The sequence below is a fragment of the Solanum stenotomum genome, chromosome 8, assembly GCF_019186545.1.
Source record: "Solanum stenotomum isolate F172 chromosome 8, ASM1918654v1, whole genome shotgun sequence".
NCBI lineage: Eukaryota > Viridiplantae > Streptophyta > Magnoliopsida > Solanales > Solanaceae > Solanum > Solanum stenotomum.
The window spans coordinates 15,723,030-15,730,408 of NC_064289.1; positions in this window are offsets into that span (position 1 = coordinate 15,723,030).

Genomic DNA, 7,379 nt, shown 5'->3' on the forward strand with positions numbered 1-7,379 from the left:
AATATGATCCCTAAATTGGTTGATTACATAGACCGACGGACTTTCGTCTTGATGTTATAGTTCTATTCAAGTTTGTCACCCCTACGTTTATGTTTACATGGTAGTTGAGGCATTTTGTAAGAAATAATTAATAAAATAATTTTTTATATCATGTCAAATATAAGTCAATTACATATTAAAAAAAAATACTTAATAACAAAGATCAAACAATATAAAATAATATTTTTAATTTTTTAAAATCTGATAATAAACATAAATATTTATTTTATAATGGATAAATAAAATAAAAGAAGTGTAAAGTTTAGCGACATAATTATAGCAATGATCCGATCTTAAATTATAGTATGTATTATCTATTTATATATAATAGGAGAAGAAAAAACGCCTACGTGTCAGCACCACAAAATTAGTATAAATATTAAATAATAAATAACAATTTAAAAAACAAAAAAATAAAAAAAAACATAAATTAGAAATTATTTTTAAAATGTTTACGTTAAAACTGTTGTATTGATTTCTTTTTTTTAATAAATTAAATATAAATATGTTTGTTCCTAATAAAATGCTAACTGTCTAATTTTTTTTAAAAATAAATTTTATAACAGTAGAAGTTATAGTTTATGAATTATCAAAATTAATTAATTTAAAATTTAAAATTTAAAAATCTATAATAGGAGATGAAAAATGCCTACGTGTCAGCACCACAAAAATCGAATTTTAAAATAATTAAATATAAATAATTTAAAAATAGTTTTGAAAATTAGTCCCATGTAACTGGAAAACTGTTTTTAATTTTTTTTTTTTAAAAAAAGTTATAACTTAAATACGGTAAAAAAAATTCCCACAAAGTTTGATGATATTTTAACTGTACATTTAGTTTAATGAATATATATTAAATACGGTAAAAAAAATTCCCACCAAGTTTGATGATCTTCATTAATAAACGTTTAGTATAATATATATATAAAAAAAAAAATTGGAAACATAATAAAGTTGAAAAGAAAAATATTGCAAACATAGAATGAAAAACACGGTAAAAACATAAAAAAAAAATTATAATAATTAAATAAAAATCTTATAAATATATATATTAAAAATGAGAACATAGAAAAATTTTAAAATAAAATTACAAAAACAGAACGGAAAACACGGATAAAAAAATGGAAAACACAGAAAAATTCAAATTAACCTACGTAGAAAAAAAAAGGGATAACATGACAAAGTGGTTATTTTTTATTTGAATTTGAAAGTGGTTACCTAAAATTACTCAACTGCTCATGTACACTTTATCTTTAAATATTCATAAAAAATAAATAAATTCAATTAAAAAGNAATCAAAAAAATCCTAATATAATCCACTAGAAAAATCACGAAAATATACAATAGGATTTAGTTTTGGTTCTTTATACTTATTTTTTTAAAATTTAATAGGATTTACAATAGTATTAAGTATTTTATTTAACATCATCTTTTTAAATATAGTTACCACAATTAATTTAACTTTTTTTCATTTTTTAAAATCTAAATGATTATACATGTGGCTAACGTTTATGTTATTTTGAATTCTTATTTTTATCATAATTAGAATACATTATTGACATCTATTTCATTATTTTTAAAAAGTATATAATTATTTTTTAAAATAGGGTGATGTAAATGTAATGTAAAGAAAAAAAAACTAATTTTTAACAATGACAGTTAAAAAAATTACAGGAGATTTGTAGTTTTTTTTTTTTTTAAATAACAGATTTAATTAAAGAAAAATTAGTTGTTAATATTTTAGGAGGAATATATGTATAATCAAAATTTAGTCGATAATGTCATGATATTAAGTAGTTAATAATGTAGTAATAAACAAAAGCAAGTATATTGTACAAGTTATCAAATGATCACGTGATTTCTTCTTCAATTTCATGGAGATTTAATTATATTGCGTTTAAGAAATAGATAACAAAAAAAAAATTGATTAAAAAAATGAGAAATGATATATATTGAAATAGGTCATTTATATATATATGATTAATAATTCTTTATATTATCCGCGCAACGCGCGGGCACGTATACTAGTTATTATGGAATAAGTAAATATATGATTTCTTTTTCAAATTTACTTTGGGTTAAGTACTTATTTTATTTAAAAATGAAAAGATGATTCCCTCTCATCTGAATTCGTATTAGCACTTTTACAATTTCTTAATTAATAAATATATTTGACACTAGTTTAATAATAATACTTTTTTTTCAGATGAATTTAAAATTTAAAAGAATTTTTCCAACATTGAGAATGTGTCAAGTTTAGACTTTTTGACATAATATTTTGACAAATTAAATTCTAGGGAAATGTCATGACATTGACCATTCGGTGTATACATAGCAAAAAACAACTTGCCATAAATTTTGCCGAAATTGTTAAATTTCATTTAATAAAAAAGATAACACATCATACCCAATAACATAAACAGGTGTTTTCTAGGTTTAATTTGTAGGATCTTTCTGATATTAAGCAAGAATTTAGAATTTAAATTTATAGATTTGATTTTAAAAAATTTAGCATTATTTATTATAATTTTAAAGTTATAAGCTCGTGTCTATTATTTATTAGAGTTTTATTAAAATTATGTATAAATTTATATTTCACTTCAAAAGTATTAAATTTAGGTGAATTTAGTATTGTAGAGGTAGATTTAACCTTGCTTTCTGTAATTTATTTTTGCCCTTGTACAATTCCAAATTTAGCAACATCTCTTAAAACCTTTCGAGATTATACTAAAAGGATCATTTAGTTCTTGTCCTTCCTTCTTGTGATTTCTTTTTTCTCTTTACGAATTTAAATTTAATATTATCTCCAAAAACTTTTCCAGATTATGAAAGGATAATCATTTAGTTCGCAAATACATCTATGCATAAATTGTAATATAAAAATTAAACATAAATTAGTAATCATTGAATTTTTATTATTCGTATATTGGATTAAGATATATAGAATGAGTACTATGTTGTTAATTAGACTAGTCTCCTTGTGACTTTTAATTATGTTTGATAAAATAAATTATTTATTATAAAAAATTAAATAAAAATAATTGTTGAATTAGTGCATGTAGTTATACCATCTCATCTTATTTTTTTTTTACAATAAATGAGAAATAGAATGATGATATCAAGCTTATATTGACTTTTTACGTGGTTTATTTCGTAAAATTACATTTCATAAAACTTAATCCGATTGAATTCAGTATGTATAATATTTGAAATATAACATAATTTTATAGTGATATTTTCTTTTTTGGTTTTCCACCCGGTGTCTGATACTCATCATGAGGAGTACTTATCATTCCACCACAATTCTTGTTGGTAATTTTATACTGATATCTTATATAGCGAGACGAAAATTTTAACCATCTTCAAAAAGAAAAATAACATGAATACATCCATACACATCCGTTCAATCTAAAAATAACAATTATTAACGAATATGGTGTAACGATTGAGACTATTTTTTTAAACAGAACTTTTGAATATGAATTATAATTTATGAATGTAAAATTTTTCTTGATAGAAAACACTCCATTCGAAATAATGAGCCCCGTTGCATATACTGAACAGATTAAAAATCAAAACATATTAAATTGAAATTTACAATTTCCATTTTTCCTTTGCTCTTGATTTTTTGCTTCTCATCTATATATAAAATTAACTTACTATGTTACCTTTTGGAAGGAGATGCAGCTTTCAAACAGGAGATCATGATGAGAATCTCTCAGAATTATTATTTTTTGTTATCTCATGTGTGTTTCGAGAAATTTTTAATATAATGTCATTTCTTTTTGTATTTTAAATAAAGTATTAAACTTAATTTTTAGTAACAGTTAAAGTTTATGTCTGTTTGGCCAATAATTTTCTCATTTAATTTGAAAATTAGCGTTGATCGTGAAAAATATATGTACAATTTAAAGTTGTATTTGAAATTTGGAAAACACTAAATTCGTGTTTTCTTTTTTACTTTTTTTTTTTTAATTTTCACAGTATATTTTTAGTATAAGGGACAAAAAAAAAGAAGAAGATTAAAGTTTAACGACATAATTATAGCAATGATATGGTCTTAAATTATTATGTATTATTTTGTTATTATTATCGAATAAGTTTTAAATCCCTACTGTGAATCTGTGATATCTTTTCAAAAAATTAATTTGGGTTAAGTACTTCTTTTATTTGAATAAATTAAAAGATGATTCCCTCTCATCTGAAATTCGTATTACCACTTTTACAAATTCTTAATAAAATATTTGGCACTAGTTTTAATAATACGCAATACCTTTTTATATGAATTTAAAATTATAAGGAATTAAAAAAGAATGGCTTTTCTGACATTGAAAATGGGTTTACCTATTCAAGTTTAGACTTTCTGACATGTTATTATAAGGCACCTTATTCTAACAAAATAAATTCTATGGAAAATGGCATGACATTAACCGTTCAATTTTAAGATTTTTAGTGTTATTTTTTTAATTTATTAGAAAGTTGTGAATTTATATCTATTGTTTTATTAATTATTATTAATTTTTTGTGCATAAATTTACATTTTATTTCAAAGGTATTTAATTCGCTATTACCTCTTGTGATTTTCTCTTTTCTTTCCACAATTATAAATTGATGAAATGATTTGATGAATCATTTAGTTAGAAACAAAGCTATGCGTAAATTATAATATAAAAATTATACATAAATTAGTAATCATTGAATTTTTCGTGCATATGATTATTATTTTTTAATGTGGTTCATCACTAAACATTGATGTCCATGTTTGATGTTAGTATGAATTCAATATCTCTTATTTTTGTGAAATTGGGAGAATTATTCAAAATTTTATATTATTTTTAAATTTTTTAAATTATTGATTATTGTGATATATAATAACTTGTACATAATTTTCAAACAATATTTATTATATGTCCAATTTACGTGACCTTTATAGGATTTCAAGAGTCATCTAAATTTTTATATGTGTTTTTCAAATATTTCAAGTTGTTAATTATTGTGATTTATAGTATTTTTTATATCATTTTAAAATAATATATGTTACTTTTTCTTTCTCAATTTATGTGACGCCGATAGAATTTCAAGAGTCAATTGAATATTTTATATGTCTTTAAAATATTTTAAATTTTAAATTATCATGATTTATAATTTTATTTATGTAATTTTCAATATATGAAACTAAAGAAAGTTAGATAAATAAATAAATTAAAATATTAAAATTAATAAATACCCTCGACTGAAAATAAATACTTCGATGAATAGATGCTTGCTGTTATAGTCTTCTATACAATAAAAATATAGTATAGTAATATTATATGAAGGTATACAACCATACCTTTATTTTTATAGAATAAATAGATAAGAAATAAAAAGATGAAATCAAGCTTCTCTTGACTTTTTATGATTTATTTCGTTTAATTAACTTCCACACAAATTATCTTAGTTTGAATTGTAATAAAAATTCATATTGATATCATTTATAGGTTTACGCAATTTCAATCAGATACAAAAAGAAAAAAAATATAAATAAATTCACTCATATCCGTTCAATTTCAAAATAAAATTTATGTTATAATGTCTACTTATGAAAGTATAATAACAATATGACTTCTTCCTTTTTTAATATTAAAACACCTAATTATGATTTGATATAACATTAGGTGAGTAGATAATATTCAACTATTGTCAACTAATTTTGATGGAAAAGAATAGAAGGAGAAGAGGTACAATTTGTATTATACAATGTTGTTGACATTTTTAAGGAGAGGTCTGAAAGAGTACTTCATGACATTTGATGATGAAATCCTTATTGTTTGTTTATTTTTAATATACTAAAAGACAAAACAAAATACTTAAATAAACCAAAACTAAAAAAGAAGTATTAAAGCAAAAAATGGATAAAAACAACAAGAGTTGGGCCATATCAGGCCAATAAAGTGAGTTCTCTTGAAGCCTAGTATGTGGCCCCAACAATACTTATGGAGTAGGGCCCACTCAACTTCAAGCCCAAATTTAACTTTTCTCAAAGCCCCATTTTGTTTATTTTATTTTATTTTATATGTCTTTCTTTGTAGTATGAGTTTTTAATGTTCTTTTATTATTTTGAGATTGAGTTGATGTTCAATCTACTTTTAAATAAGTAGACCGCGTTGTTTTTCTATATGCAAGTCTATTCATTGATTAAGGAAGTCCTATAAAATTCATCTTTGTTAATTTTATTGTAATTTTTTATTATTTCATTTTTTGATCTGTTGATTCTTGACTTTTAAATGATGGAATTGTCACAATAATAACTACTAGAAAGTACTACTATCTTTTTTTGTTGGAGAAAGACTTTATACACAACGTCAACTAACTTGTGAGAAAATAAGGAAAACTAATTTAGAAAAGAGGAAAGAATCTTTTCATTGGTCTCAAAAAAGTCATTTTGTCCGAAGGAATATAAATTTAGGTAAACCTATAAATAACAGTTTGGTCAAACTTATTTATTGTCTAAACTTATTTCCGATCTACTTTATTCAAAAAAAATTAGATCATATTCACTTCTTCTACCTTTTATCCGCTCCATCCCAAGAGGATCAAATCAATATCAATAGTATTCTACTTACTTTACTGATCGATAATGAAAGTGATCAACAACTTAAGCAACCCTCAGTACTTATTGGAGAAGAGACCTCTAGAGTATATATTCACCCTTTGAAGAAACCAATTGTAGCAAAGAGGGAGACAACTACTATAAATAGGGGTAGTTACATTTCATTATCAATTGTTTGGAGTTCGTGACCACCAAACATACATCTCCATCCAACAAATCACCTAAGATTCTTCAATTGATTCTAAATGGGGAAATTTTAAAAAAATATACGGACCAAAATATAATAATATTATATAAATTATCCTTGGAGAAAAATAGTATACATAATGTATCAACTTAGGATAAAATTGTATAATTGTGAACGAAAAATATTCATACACACAAATATGGACTAAATCGGATAACAAACTCAAAATATAGACTACATGGCATAAATATTTTATACTCCATAAATTATCACTGCATAATTTTTTTAAATATAAATACAATGTTAACGTCAAAGCTATTGAATTATGTTGAATCTGTAACTTTAAGGCTGGCTACACTCATGGATAAGATTCTTTTATTCTTAACCATAAATTTTGGTTCAAGCTTTAAGTATGAGAAAAAAAATCATTATAATGTGAGTTCGAGACATGGAAGGAAAACAAAAAAGTGATATCCTTAGAGATTGATGTATTAGATTATGTGCACCAAACATGAAACATATTAAATAAAAGAGGAGAAACAATAAGATAGAATGAAGAGT